We start from the raw sequence: 20925 nt of genomic DNA, 5'->3' as shown, positions 1-20925 counted from the left end.
GCGACACCAAAAGAGTGTCATCTATTCACTACTGAAATTCAGAAATTTGCCGTCTGCCAATGCGGACGGCAAAGGGTGGAACCACGGATGGCAAAGGCTTTGCCGTCGGTCAGCAGACGGCAAAGGCTTTGTCGTCGGTCAGCAGACGGCAAAGTAGACGGTAAAAAAAATCCGGTGAAGAGGTTCTTTGTCGTATGCTTTCCCAAAGCGGACGGCAAAGAATCTTTGCCATGAGGGGGCGGACGGCAAATTAACTGGGACGGCAAAGGGTGCAACGTCCCCGTTAAGTGTTAACGGCAGGCCTCCTCCCTTTGCCGTCTGTCTCCCCCCCTTTGCCATGTGGGGGCAGACGGCAAAGAGGGGAGAGAGAGGGGCAGATTCCCCCCTTTGCCGTCTGCCGCCCCCCTTTGCCATGTGGGGGCAGACGGCAAAGAGGGGAACCAGCCCCTTTTTTATTTATTTTTTGTTATATCCAGCATTTTTAACAATAATCAGGATATATATGTATATATATATATATTTGACATAATAACCTCTTATATCCAGCTTTCAAGTTGCATCCACGTGCATACAAAGTTTCATATATTACACCAGTTTCATCCACGTGCATACAAAGTTTCATATATTCATATACTACAATAGTTTCAATACAACCCATGCTACAAGAAATCATCTTCAAGCATTCCATCAATATTTTCCAAGCTTCCCGTGAAGTGAAGGTAATCTGCAAAATGACAAATAAGAAAGTTAGAAGAATAATACTAGATGAAGTAGTGTATATATAGGTAATTTCGGAGAGAAATTAGCTTAGTATAGACCCATTAGGAGCTAACAAAGCTAATTATGTCATTTAGGTGGAACCCTAGCTAACTATAGGTCGTTTCGGAGCTAACTTGGGTAAAATAGGTCATTCCGGAGCAAACTATGCTTATTAAGTCATTTTTGATCTAGCTAAGCTAATTATAGGCCATTTAATACCTAAGTTAGGGGGAATAGGTCATGTTGCAGCTACGTAAGCCTTATTATGTCATTTAGGAGAGAACTTAGCTAAGTATAGGTCATTTTTTATTAAATAGACCATTTAGGAGCTAACTAAGCTAATTATGTCATTTAGATGGATAATTAGCCAATTTAGGCTTTGTTGGATGAGTCTAAGCTACGTAGAAGAAGAGAAAGAGAAGAAGAAGTAAAATAAGGAGGAGGAGGAGGAGAAGGAGAAGGAAGAGGAGAAGAAGAAGAAAAGAAGAAGGAGAAGGAGAAGGAGGAAGAAGAAGGAGAAGAAGGAGCTCCTTCTCCTTCTTCTCCTCCTTCTTCTCCTTCTTCTTATCCTCCTGCCTCTCCTCCCTCTCCTTCTTCTTCTTCTCCTCTTCTTCTTCTTCCATCCTTTCATTTTTACTCTTTCTTCTCCTCTCGTCCCCTTCTTCGGGCTAAATTGGCTAAGAATGCCTTTTTGGAGCTAATTATGTCATTTCGAGGATAATTAGCTAAGTATAGGTCATTTTTTATTAAATAGACCATTTAGGAGCTAACTAATCTAATTATGTCATTTAGATGGATAATTAGCCAATTTAGGCTTTGTTGGATGAGTCTAAGCTACGTAGAAGAAGAGAAAGAGAAGAAGAAGCACTATTGGAATCAGAGATTTTGCCGTGTGCCTATTCTTTGCCGTCAGCTAGCTGACGGCAAAGACACTCTTTGCCATCAGCTTCAGCAAAACTGACGGCAAAGAACTCGCTGATGGCAAAGAAGGTCTTTGCCAATAGTCAGCTCTTTGCCGTCCGCGGCAGACGGCAAAGAAGGCGCCAGGAGACGACAAAGAAGCAGATCTGGCCGGGGGAACCTTAGGTCAACCTACTCCCTTCTTTGCCTTCTGCTGGCGCCTTCTTTGTCGTCTGCCAGCAGACGACAAAGAGTATAGACCCCTTTGCCGTGTGCCAGCAGACGACAAAGATCTTGAATCTAGTAACGGTTGTCCCGCCCCCACCGCGGCCCTCTCTCTCTCTCAAATGGCCCCTCCATCTCTCTCTCCTCCCCCGACGCCCAACGCCGCCAGCACTGTCGCCCGGCCACCCCCGGCGCCGCCCCGGTGCCCCTGGTGCCGCCCCGAAGCCCCACAACCCCCCTGGCGCCCCCTGGTGCCGCCCCTCAAGCCCCGTGGTGCCCCTGGTGCGCCCCCGCTGCCCCACCCCTGGCTCCCCTGGTGCCGCCGCCGCAGCCCCACCGCCGGTGCCGCCGGCCCAGCCACTGCCCCGCAGGCCTCGGCGCCGCCCCCGCAGCCCCACTGTCGGTAAGCCCATCCACCCCCGCCCCCTTGATATTTTGTTTTTTGGTATTTAGTTCTTTGGAATTAGATTATAACTACCGGCATGATTTTTATTGTTGCTGTAGTAGTTGTTCTTGTTATTGTAGTTGTTGTTGTTACTGTAGTTGTTGTGGCATATATAGTTTAGTTGGTAGGTTAGTTAATTAGTAGTTTTAGTGGTAGTTTAGTTAGTTGGTAGATTTAGTTAGTTAATTAGTAGATTTAGTTCGTAGTTTAGTGGTAGATTTTCTTTTGTTATTTAGTGGTAGCTAGATTATTTTTTAGTTACTTAGTGGTAGATTCTGTTTTTATTATTTTTTGCTGTTTAGTGCTATCTACGTTTAGCGATAGGTATAGTTAGCTTGGTTAGTTAGGTTAGTTAGTGGGTTAGCTTACTAGAAAGAATAGGAAGAAGAAGAAGAGGAGGAGGAGGAGAAGAGGAGGAGGAGGAGGAGAAGAAGAAGAAGAAGAAGAATAGGAGGAGGAGAAGAATAGGAGAAGGAGGAGGAGAAGAGGAGAAGAACAATAGGAAGAAGAAGAAGAGGAGGAGGAGGAGAAGAGGAGAAGAGGAGGAGGAGGAGAAGAAGAAGAAGAAGAAGAATAGGAATAAGAAGAAGAAGAATAGGAGGAGGAGAAGACCAAAACAAGATCACATAAGAACCTTGGTTCGCTCATTAATTAATTAGTCCATTTAGCTCCAAAATACCATAATAAGCTCAAAATGGCATAAGAACCTTGGTTAGCTCATTAATATTATATACTTAGCTTGTTTTCCTCTAAAATGACATAATTGGAACATTTAGCTCAAAAAAGACATAATTAGGTAATTTAGCTCCAACAAGAGGATAAGAGGAGAAGAAATAGGCAAAATGAAAAGATAGAAGAAGAAGAAGAAGAGAAGAAGAATAAGAGAAGAAGGAGAAGGAGGAGGAGGAGGAGGAGGAGGAGGAGGAGGAGGAGGATGAGAAGGCCAAAGGACCTTCTAGTCCTTCTCCTGCTCCTCCTTCTCCTCCTCCTCCTCCTTGATTTCTTCTTCTTCTCCTCCTCCTCCTATTTCTTCTCCTCTTTCATATTATCCTTGCAATTGCTTTAATTTCCCCAACAATGACATAATTAGTCCATTTAGCTCCAAAATACCATAATAAGCTCAAAATGGCATAAGAACCTTGGTTAGCTCATTAATATTATATACTTAGCTTGTTTTCCTCTAAAATGGGATAATTAGCCCATTTAGCTCAAAAAAGACATAATTAGGTAATTTAGCTCCAACAAGAGGAGAAGAAATAGGCAAAATGAAAAGAAAGAAGAAGAAGAAGAAGAAGAAGAAGAGAAGAAGGAGAAGGAGGAGGAGGAGGAGGAGGAGGAGGAGAAGGCCAAGGACCATCTATCCTTCTCCTCTTTCTCCTCCTCCTCCTCCTTCTTCTTGATTTCTTCTTCTTCTCCTCCTCCTCCTCCTCTTTCTTATCCTCTTTCATATTATCCTTGCTTTAATTAACCCAACAATGACATAATTAGCCCATTTAGTTCCAAAATACCATAATAAGCTCAAAATGGCACAAGAACCTTGGTTAGCTCATGAATATTATATACTTAGCTTGTTTTCCTCTAAAATGACATAATTGGAATATTTGTGTTGATCAAAGGATTTACATGTGATAGTTGTCTCGTCGCTGTGAGGTCTGCTGTGCGAAGACCTGCCCGTGCGTTGTACGAGCTCCGCCCCTGCATTCGTGGGTCAGTACAAATTTCATCTCCTCCCCGCCCCCTTCATTTACTGTGGCTCGGTTTCTAGATGAAACTTTCTAGATTTAGGTAATTCAATTAATTTATCAGTATGCTTGACCAGTATGCGTCTCCCGTTCGAAAGGGCAACATCTATAAATATGCATGTCTTTGCATATTTATAACCGCCATCCTTTCGAATTGTCCAACATTATCCATGGACAGCCCGAGTATGTGTAGATTGGGTTCGTTTTCCCGTATGCCATGCTCTGGATCCGATGCGGAATTTCGTCAGTGCCTCCCTGTTGTTCTCCGGATGCACATCCTCTCTGTTTATTGCGGAGACGTGTATCAGGACAACATCGGGGAGGTGCTGCCGAAATTTTGCGTTGGATCCGGAGCACAGCATGGGAAAACGAACCCAATCTACACATACTCGGGTGGGATTAGGACCTATCTTTACATATTAGCGTGTTGGTTGCCTGGACGTAATAAAAATGGCGAACCTGATTAACCGATGAATATAAATGCTAAATTATATATAAATATATTTCTTCTGTCTTTAGTAGCTACGCAAGATGAGTGATCGTGCGTGGATGTATACCGGTCACCCTAGTCAGAAAGAGATGACGAAAGAATGGTTTTTAAAAACAAAGGAATTTGTGAAAGCCGCATTCGCAAATGGCCAGGAAAGAAACTATTGCCCCTGTCCTGGATGTGACAACTATAAAAAGACGACAGAGGCTGTAATGATTAAACACCTGCAGAGGAGGGGTTTTAAGCCTAATTATACGGTGTGGACATTTCATGGTGAGTCTATACAACGCACAAGAGCTGAGGTGGCCCGTCGTCGCACGGACGAGCATGGTATTGGGATCAAAGACATGGTGCAAGACTTGACTTTGATGATGCTCGGGATTCGGAAGATGAGATGGAGGAATCTGCAAAGGCCTTTTATGAAATTTTGGATTCTTCAAAACGTCCTCTCCATGAGCACACTTAGCTCTGTCAGCTGGATGCAATTGCACAAGTAATGGCTCTGAAGGCTCAGTTCAACTTGGGAAGAGAATGCTACAACGCGATGATGACACTATTTGGACGTTTCGTACCCAAAGGCCATGTCATGCCTGCAAACCTGTACCAGTCGGACAAAATACTTCGTGTACTTAAGATGCCCTTTGAGAAGATAGATGCATGTGAGAAAGGATGTGTCTTATTTAGGAAGGAGTATGCACACTTGGACTATTGTCCCAATTGCGAGTCTTGCAGGTATCTTCTGGTAGACAATGGTATGGGTGAGAAGAGGCAGACCAAAATCGCAGTTAGTGTTCTTCGGTATATGCCAATCGTACCAACACTTCAACGTCTTTTCATGGTCGAAGAGACAGCCAGAGAGATGACATGGCACAAATTGGGCAAAAGAACCGAACTAGATGCGGATGGGAATAAGATGATGGTACACACATCCGATGGGGAAGCGTGGAAACATTTCGATGGATTGCATCAGGATAAAGCGGCAGATCCAAGGAATCCTCGAGTCTGCGCCGCCACGGATGGTTTTAGTCCCTTCGGCATGACGGCCACCCAATACAATTGTTGGCCTGTATTTGTCATTCCACTCAATCTCCCCCCCCCCCGGGCAGATTACGCAAAGAAAGAACATATTTCTGACATTGATAATTCCAGGGCCCAATTATCCGGGGAAGAATATGAATGTGTACCTGCAACCGCTTAAGGATGAATTGGAAGAATCTTTGGAAAATGGGGTCAAGACATACGATGCCGCTAGAAAAGAAAACTTCAAAATGCATGTGTGGTACATGTACTCTATGCATAACTTGCCAGCGTATGCGCTATTCTCTGGATGGTGTGTGCATGGAAGGTTCCCGTGCCCCCAATGCAAGGCAGCTCTTCAGTTTCATTGGTTGCAGGAGGGTCGGAAGTATTCTTGCTTTGACTTGCATAGACAGTTCCTGGATCCTGACCATCAGTTCAGAAAAGACAAGAAGAACTTTACCAAAGGTAAAGTTGTCAAAAACTTGGCACCACCTGCGTTCACATGCCAACAGATCCTGGATCAGTTAAACGCCCTCGAGCCTGATCCAGAGCGTCCAGGGTATTTCAAGGGGTATAATTCAAAACATGCCTGGACTCACAAGCCATGCTTGTGGGATCTACCTTACTTCAAAGACCTCCTTCTTCCACACATTATCGACATGATGCACACTGAAAAGAATATCGGAGAGGCTATTTTTGGTACATTGTTCGACATAGATGGGAAGACAAAGGATAATGTTAAGGCTAGAGTCGATCAAGAGACACTATGTCATAGACCGTTACAAAACATGCGAGAAGGCAAAGGAAAGCAGAAGTGGTCGAAGCCAAAGGACTGGTTCAATCTTGGAAGGCCAGCTATGAGGGAAATTATCTTGTGGGTCAAAATGCATTTGATGTTCCCCGATGAGTATGCAGCGAATCTAAAGAGGGGAGCAAGTCTTGAAAAATTAAAAATCTTTGGTCTCAAGAGACATGATTGGCACATATGGCAAGAGCGGGTAATGCCGGTGATGTTATGTGGCTTTATTCCCGAGGATGAATGGCTAGTACTGGCGGAGCTGAGCTATTTCTTCCGTGTTCTTTGTGCGAAAGAATTGTCGCCTGGCGTGTTAGAAGACATGGAGGAGTTTGCACTGGAGTTGTTGTGCAAGTTAGAGAAGATCTTTCCACCGGGCTTCTTTAATCCAATGCAGCATTTGATTTTACATCTACCGACCGAGGCAAGATTGGGTGGGCCCGTGCAAGATCGTTGGTGCTATGCAACTGAGAGGATGCAGAAGACCCTTTGAGCTAAATGTAATAATAAGCGTAGAATTGAAGCATCAATGGCTGAGGCATTCATTACTGAGGAGGTGTAAAACTTTGTGACAGCACACTACGAAGCCAAAAATCATTATTTGCATAATCTAAAGCCTCGGCACAATGATGGAGACCCTAAAAAAGGTGGGTCCAACCTCAGCCTATTCAAAGGGAAGCACGCACTAGACGGTGCTTCGAAACCAATAACGTTGGATATCGAAGAATTGTGGAACATTTCATTGTATATCTTCAACAACCTAACAGAAGTGCGGCTGTACATCGAGTGAGTTCTCGACACATTTTCCCGTAACTTCTAATTCATTTGAACTGCTCTTATTCCCGGATATCTCAAACAGTCGTTACGTCGTCAAATTCTCGGATGGAGCGGTTATCGAAAATGATTCCGTCGAAAAGTATGAGCTTCTGTCAAAGACAAGAGGCGGCTATCCCGGTTTCATCTCTTGGTTCAAACAAACGGTAATTATCAATAATGGACCATTTCATTCTTGGTCTAACTTGCGGCTAATGCAACAACCGTTTCGTATTAAACTTGTAGGCTAATTCAGAGTCTATGGACGCCGAATTGAGACAAGTCGCTAACGGTTTTGACTATAAGGTCCGTTCATTTGAGAAATACAACATCAACGGGTATCTCTTTCGTGCCTTTGGCAAAGAGCTATCTACGCCCGACTGGAAATCTACAAATTGTGGTGTCTCTGCTATCGGCGAAGGTGTTATCGAGTATTATGGAAGAGTTGAAGAAATTTATGAACTTCAATTCTATGGTGAAAACCCACCGAACGTCGTAGTCTTCAAATGTTATTGGTTCCAGCCGAAAAAGACTAGAAGGACTCATGAACATATAGAACTAGTCGAAATCAATCCAAACACCCATTTAGATGTTCCCGATGTCTATCTTACGGCTCAACACGTGACCCAATTTTTCTATCTACCGTGGGCATGCCAAACGAATAAGAATCTGGAAGGTTGGTATGTTGTTTATGAAGTGCCGCCACATGTCAGACCACCTCTCCCAAATGAACAGGATTATGAACCTCACATTAACCCAGACACATATCATGGAGAATTCTTCCAAGAAGCACGTCTTTCCAAGAAACGTTTCAAGAACCGCCATGCTTCATCGAAGAACATGGAAGTAGACAGCGACAATGAATCCGACTCTAGCCCTGAGCCGGAACCAGAAGACCTGGAACTCGTAGAGGTTACTGATGCGGATGACCTGTCAATGCTTCAACAATTAAAGGAAGGCCTTTCACAACTTCACGCCGTTGAACCCGATGAGCACGTCATTCATGAAGACATGGGTGATAGTGATGATGATGATGCATTTATTGATGATGATTATTAGTTTGTAAGATTCACAACTTAAATTATATATAATTTAATCATTATTATTCATGTACATATTATTATTCATGTCAGTCATTCAATTTTTTATGTTGTACTAATTTCTTTTAATCTTTATCATGGCAGGTGTTGAAAGATGGTGGGCGCGGGTCCAGAGCGCTCAACGGGTTCTTCCCAGGCGCCCCGCACGAGGAGTGGTACTTCCCTTCCACCCCTATCTCTCCGTAGAGCCTTGGCAGACAGTCTTTCGACACCAGCCGGGGGTTCTTCTTCGTCGGCGACATTGCCCACTGGGAGAGGTGCTGGTCAGGTAGGGAGGAAGGGGAAGGGTACAGGGAGAGGTGGTGGCCGCGGAAGATCCAGGAGGACTGTTGAGCTGTCCTCGCCACCACCACGAGCTCATTCACCCGAGCATAGGACTAGTATGGTCGACCCGTTTGCGGAGGAGGCTACCGGGAGTCCGGTCTAGGAGCCTGGTGTTCACGGGCATTCGTCCCATGAGACTCGGGTCCAGGAGCAGCCTCGGGTCGAGGTGCATTCGGCCCAGGAGCAGCCGGAGGAGATTACGGTTCCGGAGGCATCACCCGACGTGGAGAGGGCCAGATGGGAGCCTTGGTCGGATCGTACTGAGTTGCCGGATTGGACCGAGGGTCCGGGTGGCTCAGGGGGCGGGGATGGCGGGATGAGCTTACGGATAGTGAGGGCGATGTGCAGGTGGACGGGGCCACCGTGTACAAGCGTGGTAGTACAGGTCTCCCGGTCGCCCCGGCTACCCGTGAGCAGAGGCCGGTGATTAAACCTGAAGGAGATAGGTAAGTACATTTACCCTTTTTTTAGTTTTTGCCTTCAAGTTTGTTCAAATATCTAATGCGCTGACCTTATCATACTGCAGGGGATGGGTACACCCTCTTGGAGTCCGCAGGCCGAACTCCGTCCTTGGTGTGCTTTGCCGGACAAATTTCCCAGGGTTTGTCACGTTGCCTGGTGAGGGTCAGGTTCCTACACTAGGATTTACCTGGGAGCACTACCAGGCTGCGCAGGCCCCGCCGGAGGAGATTATAGATGGTGTCTTGTGTCACACGAGGGTCGAGATGGGGATCAGGAGCTTTTGGGTAAATTATCCTTTTACAGAATCTAAAATTAACAATATACCTAATTATTGTACTAATCGGTGTTTTCACGTTTGATTGCAGACCTTCTATAGGTGTGAGGATGGATATGAGGAGGAGGCGGCCAGGGTTCTCGAGGTCGAGTGTAGGCGGTTACTACAGAACTTGCGCCACGAGGCTCGGCCGCAGGCTATTCGAGATTACTACGACACGCGTGGTATTAAGAAGAAGAAGAAGGATTGCCGCGGAAAATTTCTGAACAAGGAGCAATACATGAAGGTAATTACCTATTCTTAAGTCCTTCTACATAGTTTTCTTGATTTCATTCATAGGCGTAGCGCTGAAAATTCTTTCTAATAACTTACAGGTGCCCCCGAGATGGTGTGCGGATAAGATGGATTGTTGGGAGGCGTTGGTTGATGAGTGGTGCACAGGCAGCTGGCGAGCCGTCCACGAGAATGCGAAGGATCGGCGTAGCCAAATGGTTGGTGTGCCACACCATCAAGGCAGCGCCAACTTACTTTAGATTGGACGAAACTGGGTATGTGATATGCTTCGTGATTCATGCAATTCATTCTTGATGCTAATATTTTGTTCCTCTCTTTTAGGCGCATCACAATAAGACTGAGATGCCACACTTGTACGACCTTTATGGCATGGCCCATACTGCCTCGTACAAGAAGGCGAAGGCATTCTCTGAGTCTGACCTGGATGAACCCAGTAACTTCACCAACATATCATCCCACCAGAAGCTCGTGGCATACAGGGACGCGGGGAAGGCTACGAAAGGGGATGACTTTAACCCTAGCCAGGAACCTTTGGATCCAGAGCTAGTGATGATATCTGGTGGCGGGAGGCCCCATGGCTCGAAAGCCATTGGAGATGGGATAATACGTTGTCCACTCACTATTCCGGAGATCAAGGCGCGCCAGTCGAGCAGATGAACTGAGATAACGCCTCGTCCAAGGCCAGTCGAACTTGCCATCGAGGTTAGTTGTACGGACTAAGAACAGTTTCATTCATTTCATTATGTGTGTCACCATAGATCATTACTGTGGTAACGAGGAATGGTTTTTCAGGCTGCTCTTCAGAAAGTGAGAGCGGCAAACCAGGCTGCTCTTGAGAAAGAGAGATTGGCAAGCCAGGCTGCTCTTTAGGCTGCTCTTGATGAGAGGGACCAGAACACGGCACGATTGCTTGAGGAGGAGAGGGCCCGGAATGAGGCGGGTCAACGGGCCCTGTACGAGCTTTTTGTGGTATGTTTTTTTTCACATTAGCCAAATCATGTGTGTAATGTCTGTTTCAATACTAACTAATACGACCCACTCTTCAGGGTCTGTGCGAGAAGAGCGGTCATGTCCCTCCGCCGATGCCCGTCTTCTCTTCGATTGGCACGGTGAGAATTATTATAAACTAGTATTAATAACTGAGTGTCATCATGCTAACTGAGACATTTCAAAATATCTTTTCTGCAGAATAACTCCCGAGCGGCATCGCACGACCCTTCTCCAGGGCAACCGTCTCCAAACGAAGCCAGCGCGAGCAACCATGGTGTTTCTCCTCCTTGATGACCACTACGGTAAGTTTCTCCTCCAAACTTAGCTTGTTTTCCTCTAAAATGAGATAATTAGCCCATTTAGCTTGAAGAAGACATAATTAGGTAATTTAGCTCCAACAAGAGGAGAAGAAATAGGAAAAATGAAAAGAAATAAGAAGAAGAAGAAGAAGGAGGAGGAGGAGGAGGAGGAGGAGGAGAAAGCCAGAAGGTCCTTGGCCTTCTCCTCCTCCTCCTCCTCCTCCTTCTTCTTTATTTCTTCTTCTTCTCATCCTCCTCCTCTTTCTTCTCCTCTTTCATATTATCCTTGCTTTAATTAACCCAAAAATGACATAATTAGCCCATTTAGCTCCAAAATACCATAATAAGCTCAAAATGGCACAAGAACCTCGGTTAGCTCATGAATATTTTATACATAGCTTGTTTTCCTCTAAAATGACATAATTGGAACATTTAGCTAAAAAAAGACATAATTAGGTAATTTAGCTCCAACAAGAGGAGAAGAGGAGAAGAAATAGGCAAAATGAAATGATAGAAGAAGAAGAAGAAGAGAAGAAGAAGAAGAGAAGAAGGAGAAGGAGGAAGAGGAGGATGAGGAGGAGGAGTAGGAGGATGAGAAGGCCAAGGACCTTCTAGTCCTTCTCCTCCTCCTCCTCCTTGATTTCTTCTTTTTCTCCTCCTCCTCCTCTTTCTTCTCCTCTTTCATATTATGCTTGCAATTGCTTTAATTTCCCCAACAATGACATAATTAGTCCATTTAGCTCCAAAATACCATAATAAGCTCAAAATGGCATAAGAACCTTGGTTAGCTCATTAATATTATATACTTAGCTTGTTTTCCTCTAAAATGGGATAATTAGCCCATTTAGCTCAAAAAAGACATAATTAGGTAATTTAGCTCCAACAAGAGGAGAATAGTAGAAGAACTAGGCAAAATGAAAAGAAAGAAGAAGAAGAAGAAGAAGAGGAGAAGGAGAAGGAGGAGGAGGAGGAGGAGAAGGCCAAGGACCTTCTATCCTTCTCCTCCTCCTCCTCCTTCTTCTGGATTTCTTCTTCTTTTCCTCCTCCTCCTCTTTCTTATCCTCTTTCATATTATCCTTGCTTTAATTAACCCAACAATGACATAATTAGCCCATTTAGCTCCGAAATACCATAATAAGCTCAAAATGGCACAAGAACCTTGGTTAGCTCATGAATATTATATACTTAGCTTGTTTTCCTCTAAAATGACATAATTGGAATATTTAGCTCAAAAAGAAGGAGAAGGAAGAAGAAGAAGAAGAAGAGAAGAAGGAGAAGGAGACGAAGAAGAAGGAGGAGGCGAAGAAGAGAAGAAGAAGGAGAAGGAGGAGATGAAGAAGGAGAAGGAGCCCTCCTTCGTCTCCTTCTTCTTCTCTCCTTCTTCTCCTCCTTCTTCTCCTTCTCCTTCTCTTCTTTTTTATTCTTCTCCTCCTCCTTCTCCTTCTCCTTCCCCTTCCCCTCCTCCTCCGCCTCCTTCTTGTTTTTCTTCTCCTTGTTCTCTTCTTGCTTCTTCTCTTTCTTCTTCAATTTAGCTTATTTGTCATATATATGTTGTTCTTCTTCTTCTTCTGACTTTCTTATTCCCATTTTGCAGATTGGATGTACTACATGCATGGAAGCTGGCGTTGGAGTGCTTTAGTTTCCGTTTTTATTTGAGTTGATGAACAATGTGTTGGTTCTTTGTATGTGTTGATGAACAATATATGTGCAACTATATGTATGTATATATGGATGAAACTTTGTATGTGTTGGTTCTTTTGATATATGGGATGTACGTTGATGAACAAATGGCATTGATGAGCTTTATATGTATATCATATATGTGTTGTGATCTATTTATGATATATGTGCTATGAATTATATGTATATGTGCTGTGAAATAGAAAAAATAAATAAAAATGTGACAATATAGGCTCTTTGCCGTCTGCCAGCTGATGGCAAAGGCCTTTCCCGTCAGCCACCCGACGGCAAAGGTGCCACGTGGCGCCCAGCTGTGCAACCTGGGCAGTAGCAGCTGGCCATATTGTCTCTTTGCCGTCAGCTTCCTGGGGGGCAGACGGAAAAGAAGAGGGCACAGAGGAGGAGGCAGATGGAAAAGAGTGGAGAGAGGGGGGAGGGGAGGACCCGGCAGACGGCAAAGATTGTCCTGGAGGCAGACGACAAAGATGGAGGGGAGGGGAGGGGAGGAGAAGGCAGACAGCAAAGATCGACGGGGAGGCAGACGACAAAGATTCACGGGGAGGCAGACGGCAAAGGCTCCGTTAACCCCTAACGGAGGCAACGCCTGTCGGCTGCCGTCTCAAAGGCTTTGCCGACTGCTCCTAAGGAAAGCTGACGGCAAAGATCTTTGCCGTCCGCTTTGGTGGGGCAGACGGCAAAGAAGGTCCTATGCCATCGTGGGCTGACACATAAATTTTGTCGGCCGTGACAATCTTTGCCGTCTGTGGTAGTCTCTTCGCCATCCGGCATATTGTCTTTGCCGTCTGTGATGGCATACGGCAAAGAAGGTGATTCCTGTAGTGAAGTAAAAGAAGGAGGAGGAGGAGGAGGAGGAGGATAAGGAGAAGGAGAAGGAAGAGGAGAATAAGAAGAAAAGAAGAAGGAGAAGCAGAATGAGGAAGAAGGAGGAAGAAGAAGGAGAAGGAGGAGCTCCTTCTCCTTCTTCTCCTCCTTCTTCTCCTTCTTCTTATCCTCCTCTCTCTCCTTCTTCTTCTTCTCCTCTTCTTCGTCTTCCTTCCTTTCATTTTTCCTCTTTCTTCTCCTCTCGTCCCCTTCTTCGGGCTAAATTAGCCAAGAATGCCTTTTTGGAGCTAATTATGTTATTTCGAGGATAATTAGCTAAGTATAGGTCATTTTTTATTAAATAGGTCATTTTGGAGCTAACTAAGCTAATTATGTCATTTAGATGGATAATTAGCCAATTTAGGATTTGTTGGATGAGTCTAAGCTACGTAGAAGAAGAGAAAGAGAAGAAGAACTAAAAGAAGGAGGAGTAGGAGGAGGAGAAGGAGAAGGAAGAGGAGAAGAAGAATAAAAGAAGAAGGAGAAGGAGAAGGAGGAAGAAGGAGGAAGAAGAAGGAGAAGGAGGAGCTCCTTCTCCTTCTTCTTATCCTCCTCCCTCTCCTTCTTCGTCTTCTCCTCTTCTTCTTCTTCCTTCCTTTCATTTTTCCTCTTTCTTCTCCTCTCATCCCCTTCTTCGGGCTAAATTGGCTAAGAATGCCTTTTTGGAGCTAATTATGTCACTTCGACGATAATTAACTATGTATAGGTCATTTTTTATTAAATAGGTTATTTTGGAGCTAACTAAGCTAATTATGTCATTTAGATGAATAATTAGCCAATTTTGGCTTTGTTGGATGAGTCTAAGCTGCGTAGAAGAGGAGAAAGAGAAGAAGAAGTAAAAGAAGGAGGAGGAGGAGGAGGAGGAGAAGGAGAAGGAAGAGGAGAAGAAGAAGAAAAGAAGAAGGAGAAGGAGAACGAGGAAGAAGAAGGAGAAGGAGGAGCTCCTTCTCCTTCTTCTCATCCTTCTTCTCCTTCTTCTTATCCTCCTCCCTCTCCTCCCTCTCCTTCTTCTTGTTCTCCTCTTCTTCTTCTTCCTTCCTTTCATTTTTCCTCTTTCTTCTCCTCCCGTCCCCTTCTTCGGGCTAAATTGGCTAAGAATGCCTTTTTGGAGCTAATTATGTCATTTCGAGGATTGTTAGCTAAGTATAGGTCATTTTTTATTAAATAGGTCATTTTGGAGCTAAGTAAGCTAATTATGTCATTTAGATGGATAATTAGCCAATTTAGGCTTTGTTGGATGAGTCTAAGCTACGTAGAAGAAGAGAAAGAGAAGAAGAAGTAAAAGAAGGAGGAGGAGGAGGAGGAGGACGAGAAGGAGAAGGAAGAGGAGAAGAAGAAGAAAATAAGAAGGAGAAGGAGAAGGAGGAAGAAGGAGGAAGAAGAAGGAGAAGGAGGAGCTCCTTCTCCTTCTTCTCCTCATTCTTCTCCTTCTTCTTATCCTCCTCCCTCTCCTTCTTCTTCTTCTCCTCTTCTTCTTCTTCCGTCCTTTCATTTTTCCTCTTTCTTCTCCTCTCGTCCCCTTCTTCAGGCTAAATTGGCTAAGAATACCTTTTTGGAGCTAATTATGTCATTTCGAGGATAATTAGCTAAGTATAGGTCACTTTTTATTAAATAGACCATTTAGGAGCTAACTAAGCTAATTATGTCATTTAGATGGATAATTAGCCAATTTAGGCTTTGTTGGATGAGTCTAAGCTACGTAGAAGAAGAGAAAGAGAAGAAGAAGTAAAAGAAGGAGGAGAAGGAGGAGGAGGAGGAGAAGGAGAAGGAAGAGGAGGAGAAGAACAAAAGAAGAAGGAGAAGGAGAAGGAGGAAGAAGGAGGAAGAAGAAGGAGAAGGAGGAGCTCCTTCTCCTTCTTCTTCCTCCTTCTTCTCCTTCTTCTTATCCTCCTCCCTTTCCTTCTTCTTCTTCTCCTCTTCTTCTTCTTCCTTCCTTTCATTTTTCCTCTTTCTTCTCCTCTCGTCCCCTTCTTCGGGCTAAATTGGCTCAGAATGCCTTTTTGGAGCTAATTATGTCATTTCGAGGATAATTAGCTAAGTATAGGTCATTTTTTATTAAATAGACCATTTAGGAGCTAACTAAGCTAATTATGTCATTTAGATGGATAATTAGCCAATTTAAGCTTTGTTGGATGAGAATAAGCTACGTAGAAGAAGAGAAAGAGAAGAAGGAGTAAAAGAATGAGGAGGAGGAGGAGAAGGAGAAGGAAGAGGAGAAGAAGAAGAAAATTAGAAGGAGAAGGAGAAGGAGGAAGAAGAAGGAGAAGGAGGAGCTCCTTCTCCTTCTTATCCTCCTCCCTCTCCTTCTTCTTCTTCTCCTCTTCTTCTTCTTCCATCCTTTCATTTTTCCTCTTTCTTCTCCTCTCATCGCCTTCTTTGAGCTAAATCGGCTTAGAATGCCTTTTTGGAGCTAATTATGTCATTTCGATGATAATTAGCTAAGTATAGGTCATTTTTTATTAAATAGGTCATTTTGGAGCTAACTAAGTTAATTATGTCATTTAGATGGATAATTAGCCAATTTAGGCTTTGTCGGATGAGTCTAAGCTACGTAGAAGAAGAGAAAGAGAAGAAGAAGTAAAAGAAGGAGGAGGAGGAGGAGGAGGAGAAGGAGAAGGAAGAGGAGAAGAAGAAGAAAAGAAGAAGTAGAAGGAGAAGGAGGAAGAAGGAGGAAGAAGAAGGGGAAGGAGGAGATCCTTCTCCTTCTCCTCCATCTTCTCCTTCTTCTTATCCTCCTCCCTCTCCTTCTTCTTCTTCTCCTCTTCTTCTTCGTCCTTCCTTTCATTTTTCCTCTTTCTTCTCCTCTCGTCCCCTTCTTCGGGCGAAATTGGCTAAGAATGCCTGTTTGGATCTAATTATGTCATTTCGAGGATAATTAGCTAAGTATAGGTCATTTTTTATTAAATAGACCATTTAGGAGCTAACTAAGCTTATTATGTCATTTAGATGGATAATTAGCCAATTTAGTCTTTGTTGGATGAGTCTAAGCTACGTAGAAGAAGAGAAAGAGAAGAAAAAGTAAAAGAAGGAGGAGGAGGCGGAGGAGGAGGAGAAGGAGAAGGAAGAGGAGAAGATGAAGAAAATAAGAAGGAGAAGGAGAAGGATGAAGAAGGAGGAAGAAGAAGGAGAAGGAGGAGTTCCTTCTCCTTCTTCTCCTCCTTCTTATCCTCCTCCCTCTCCTTCTTCTTCTTCTCCTCTTCTTCTTCTTCCTTCCTTTTATTTTTCCTCTTTCTTCTTCTAATCCCCTTCTTCAGGCTAAATTGGCTAAGAATGCCTTTTTGGAGCTAATTATGTCATTTCGAGTATAATTAGCTAAGTATAGGTCATTTTTATTAAATAGGTCATTTTTGGAGCTAACTAAGCTAATTATGTCATTTAGATGGATAATTAGCCAATTTAGGCTTTGTTGGATGAGTCTAAGCTACGTAGAAGAAGAGAAAGAGAAGAAGAAGTAAAAGAAGGAGGAGGAGGAGGAGGAGGAGAAGGAGACGGAAGAGGAGAAGAAGAAGAAAAGAAGAAGGAGAAGGAGAAGGAGGAAGAAGGAGGAAGAAGAAGGGGAAGGAGGAGTTCCTTCTCCTTCTTCTCCTCCTTCTTCTCCTTCTTCTTATCGTCCTCGCTCTCCTTCTTCTTCTTCTCCTCTTCTTCTTTTTCCTTCCTTTCAGTTTTCCTCTTTCTGCTCCTCTCGTCCCCTTCTTCGGGCTAAATTGTCTAAGAATGCCTTTTTGGAGCTAATTATGTCATTTTGAGGATAATTATCTAAGTATAGGTCATTTTTTATTAAATAGGTCATTTTGGAGCTAACTAAGCTAATTATGTCATTTAGATGGATAATGAGCCAATTTAGGCTTTGTTGGATGAGTCTAAGCTACGTAGAAGAAGATAAAGAGAAGAAGAAGTAAAAGAACGAGGAGGAGGAGGAGGAGAAGGAGAAGGAAGAGGAGAAGAAGAAGAAAAGAAGAAGGAGAAGGAGAAGGAGGAAGAAGGAGGAAGAAGAAGGAGAAGGAGGAGCTCCTTCTCCTTCTCCTCCATATTCTCCTTCTTCTTATCCTCCTCCCTCTCCTTCTTCTTCTTCTCCTCTTCTTCTTCGTCCTTCCTTTCATTTTTCCTCTTTCTTCTCCTCTCGTCCCCTTCTTCGGGCTAAATTGGCTAAGAATGCCTGTTTGGATCTAATTATGTCATTTTGAGGATAATTATCTAAGTATAGGTCATTTTTTATTAAATAGGTCATTTTGGAGCTAACTAAGCTAATTATGTCATTTAGATGGATAATTAGCCAATTTAGGCTTTGTTGGATGAGTCTAAGCTACGTAGAAGAAGATAAAGAGAAGAAGAAGTAAAAGAAGGAGGAGGAGGAGGAGGAGGAGAAGGAGAAGGAAGAGGAGAAGAAGAAGAAAATAAGAAGGAGAAGGAGAAGGAGGAAGAAGGAGGAAGAAGAAGGAGAAGGAGGAGCTCCTTCTCCTTCTCCTCCATCTTCTCCTTCTTCTTATCCTCCTCCCTCTCCTTCTTCTTCTTCTCCTCTTCTTCTTCGTCCTTCCTTTCATTTTTCCTCTTTCTTCTCCTCTCGTCCCCTTCTTCGGGCTAAATTGGGTAAGAATGCCTGTTTGGATCTAATTATGTCATTTCGAGGATAATTAGCTAAGTATAGGTCATTTTTTATTAAATAGACCATTTAGGAGCTAACTAAGCTTATTATGTCATTTAGATGGATAATTAGCCAATTTAGTCTTTGTTGGATGAGTCTAAGCTACGTAGAAGAAGAGAAAGAGAAGAAAAAGTAAAAGAAGGAGGAGGAGGTGGAGGAGGAGGAGAAGGAGAAGGAAGAGGAGAAGATGAAGAAAATAAGAAGGAGTAGGAGAAGGATGAAGAAGGAGGAAGAAGAAGGAGAAGGAGGAGTTCCTTCTCCTTCTTCTCCTCCTTCTTCTTATCCTCCTCCCTCTCCTTCTTCTTCTTCTCCTCTTCTTCTTCTTCCTTCCTTTTATTTTTCCTCTTTCTTCTCCTCTCGTCCCCTTCTTCAGGCTAAATTGGCTAAGAATGCCTTTTTGGAGCTAATTATGTCATTCTGAGTATAATTAGCTAAGTATAGGTCATTTTTATTAAATAGGTCATTTTTGGAGCTAACTAAGCTAATTATGTCATTTAGATGGATAATTAGCCAATTTAGGCTTTGTTGGATGAGTCTAAGCTACATAGAAGAAGAGAAAGAGAAGAAGAAGTAAAAGAAGAAGGAGGAGGAGGAGGAGGAGGAGGAGACGGAAGAGGAGAAGAAGAAGAAAAGAAGAAGGAGAAGGAGAAGGAGGAAGAAGGAGGAAGAAGAAGGGGAAGGAGGAGCTCCTTCTCCTTCTTCTCCTCCTTCTTCTCCTTCTTCTTATCCTCCTCGCACTCCTTCTTCTTCTTCTCCTCTTCTTCTTTTTCCTTCCTTTCATTTTTCTCTTTCTGCTCCTCTCGTCCCCTTCTTCGGGCTAAATTGTCTAAGAATGCCTTTTTGGAGCTAATTATGTCATTTTGAGGATAATTATCTAAGTATAGGTCATTTTTTATTAAATAGGTCATTTTGGAGCTAACTAAGCTAATTATGTCATTTAGATGGACAATTAGCCAATTTAGGCTTTGTTGGATGAGTCTAAGCTACGTAGAAGAAGAGAAAGAGAAGAAGAAGTAAAAGAAGGAGGAGGAGGAGGAGGAGGAGGAGAAGGAGAAGGAAGAGGAGGAGAAGAAGAAAAGAAGAAGGAGAAGGAGAAGGAGGAAGAAGGAGGAAGAAGAAGGAGCTCCTTCTCCTTCTTCTCCTCCTTCTTCTCCTTCTTCTTATCCTCCTCCCTTTCTTTCTTCTTCTTCTCCTCTTATTCTTCTTCCTTCCTTTCAATTTTCCTCTTTCTTCTCCTCTCGTCCCCTTCTTCGGGCTAAATTGGCTAAGAATGCCTTTTTGGAGCTAATTATGTCATTTCGAGGATAATTAGCTAAGTATAGGTCATTTTTATTAAATAGGTCATTTTTGGAGCTAACTAATCTAATTATGTCATTTAGGTGGATAATTAGCCAATTTATGCTTTGTTGGATGAGTCTAAGCTACGCAGAAGAAGAGAAAGAGAAGAAGAAGTAAAAGAAGGAGGAGGAGGAGGAGGAGGAGGAGAAGGAGAAGGAAGAGGAGAAAAGAAGAAAAGAATAAGGAGAAGGAGAAGGAGGAAGAAGGAGGAAGAAGAAGGAGAAGGAGGAGCTCCTTCTCCTTCTTCTCCTTCTTCTTATCCTCCTCCCTCTCCTTCTTCGTCTTCTCCTCTTCTTCTTCTTCCTTCCTTTCTTTTTTCCTCTTTCTTCTCCTCTCGTCCCCTTGTTTTGGCTAAATTGGCTAAAAATGCCTTTTTGGAGCTAATTATGTCATTTCGAGGATAATTAGATAAGTATAGGTTATTTTTTACTAAATAGACCATTTAGGAGCTAACTAAGCTAATTATGTCATTTAGATGGATAATTAGCCAATTTAGGCTTTGTTGGATGAGTCTAAGCTACGTAGAAGAAGAGAAAGAGAAGAAGAAGTAAAAGAAGGAGGAGGAGGAGGAGGAGGAGAAGGAGAAGGAAGAGGAGAAGAAGAAGAAAAGAAGGAGAAGGAGAAGGAGGAAGAAGGAGGAAGAAGAAGGAGAAGGAGGAGCTCCTTCTCCTTCTTCTCCTCCTTCTTCTCCTTCTTCTTATCCTCCTCGCTCTCCTTCTTCTTCTTCTCCTCTTATTCTTCTTCCTTCCTTTTATTTTTCCTCTTTCTGCTCCTGTCGTCCCCTTCTTCGGGCTAAATTGGCTAAGAATGCCTTTTCGGAGCTAATTATGTCATTTCGAGGATAATTAGCTAAGTATAGGTCATTTTTTATTAAATAGGTCATTTTGGAGATAACTAAGCTAATTATGTCATTTAGATGGATAATTAGATAATTTAGGCTTTGTTGGATGAGTCTAAGCTACGTAGAAGAAGAGAAAGAGAAGAAGAAGTAAAAGAAGGAGGAGGAGGAGGAGGAGGAGGAGAAGGAGAAGGAAGAGGAGAAGAAGAAGAAAAGAAGGAGAAGGAGAAGGGGGAAGAAGGAGGAAGAAGAAGGAGAAGAAGGAGCTCCTTCTCCTTCTTCTCCTCCTTCTTCTCCTTCTTCTTATCCTCCTCCCTTTCTTTCTTCTTCTTCTCCTCTTATTCTTCTTCCTTCCTTTCAATTTTCCTCTTTCTTCTCCTCTCGTCCCCTTCTTCGGGCTAAATTGGCTAAGAATGCCTTTTTGGAGCTAATTATGTCATTTCGAGGATAATTAGCTAAGTATAGGTCATTTTTTATTAAATAGGTCATTTTGGAGCTAACTAAGCTAATTATGTCATTTAGATGGATAATTAGCCAATTTAGGCTTTGTTGGATGAGTCTAAGCTACGTAGAAGAAGATAAAGAGAAGAAGAAGTAAAAGAAGGAGGAGGA

The sequence above is a fragment of the Hordeum vulgare genome, chromosome 3H (assembly GCF_904849725.1).
Source record: "Hordeum vulgare subsp. vulgare chromosome 3H, MorexV3_pseudomolecules_assembly, whole genome shotgun sequence".
In the NCBI taxonomy this organism is placed as follows: Eukaryota; Viridiplantae; Streptophyta; class Magnoliopsida; order Poales; family Poaceae; genus Hordeum; species Hordeum vulgare.
This window is presented reverse-complemented; position numbering follows the sequence as displayed.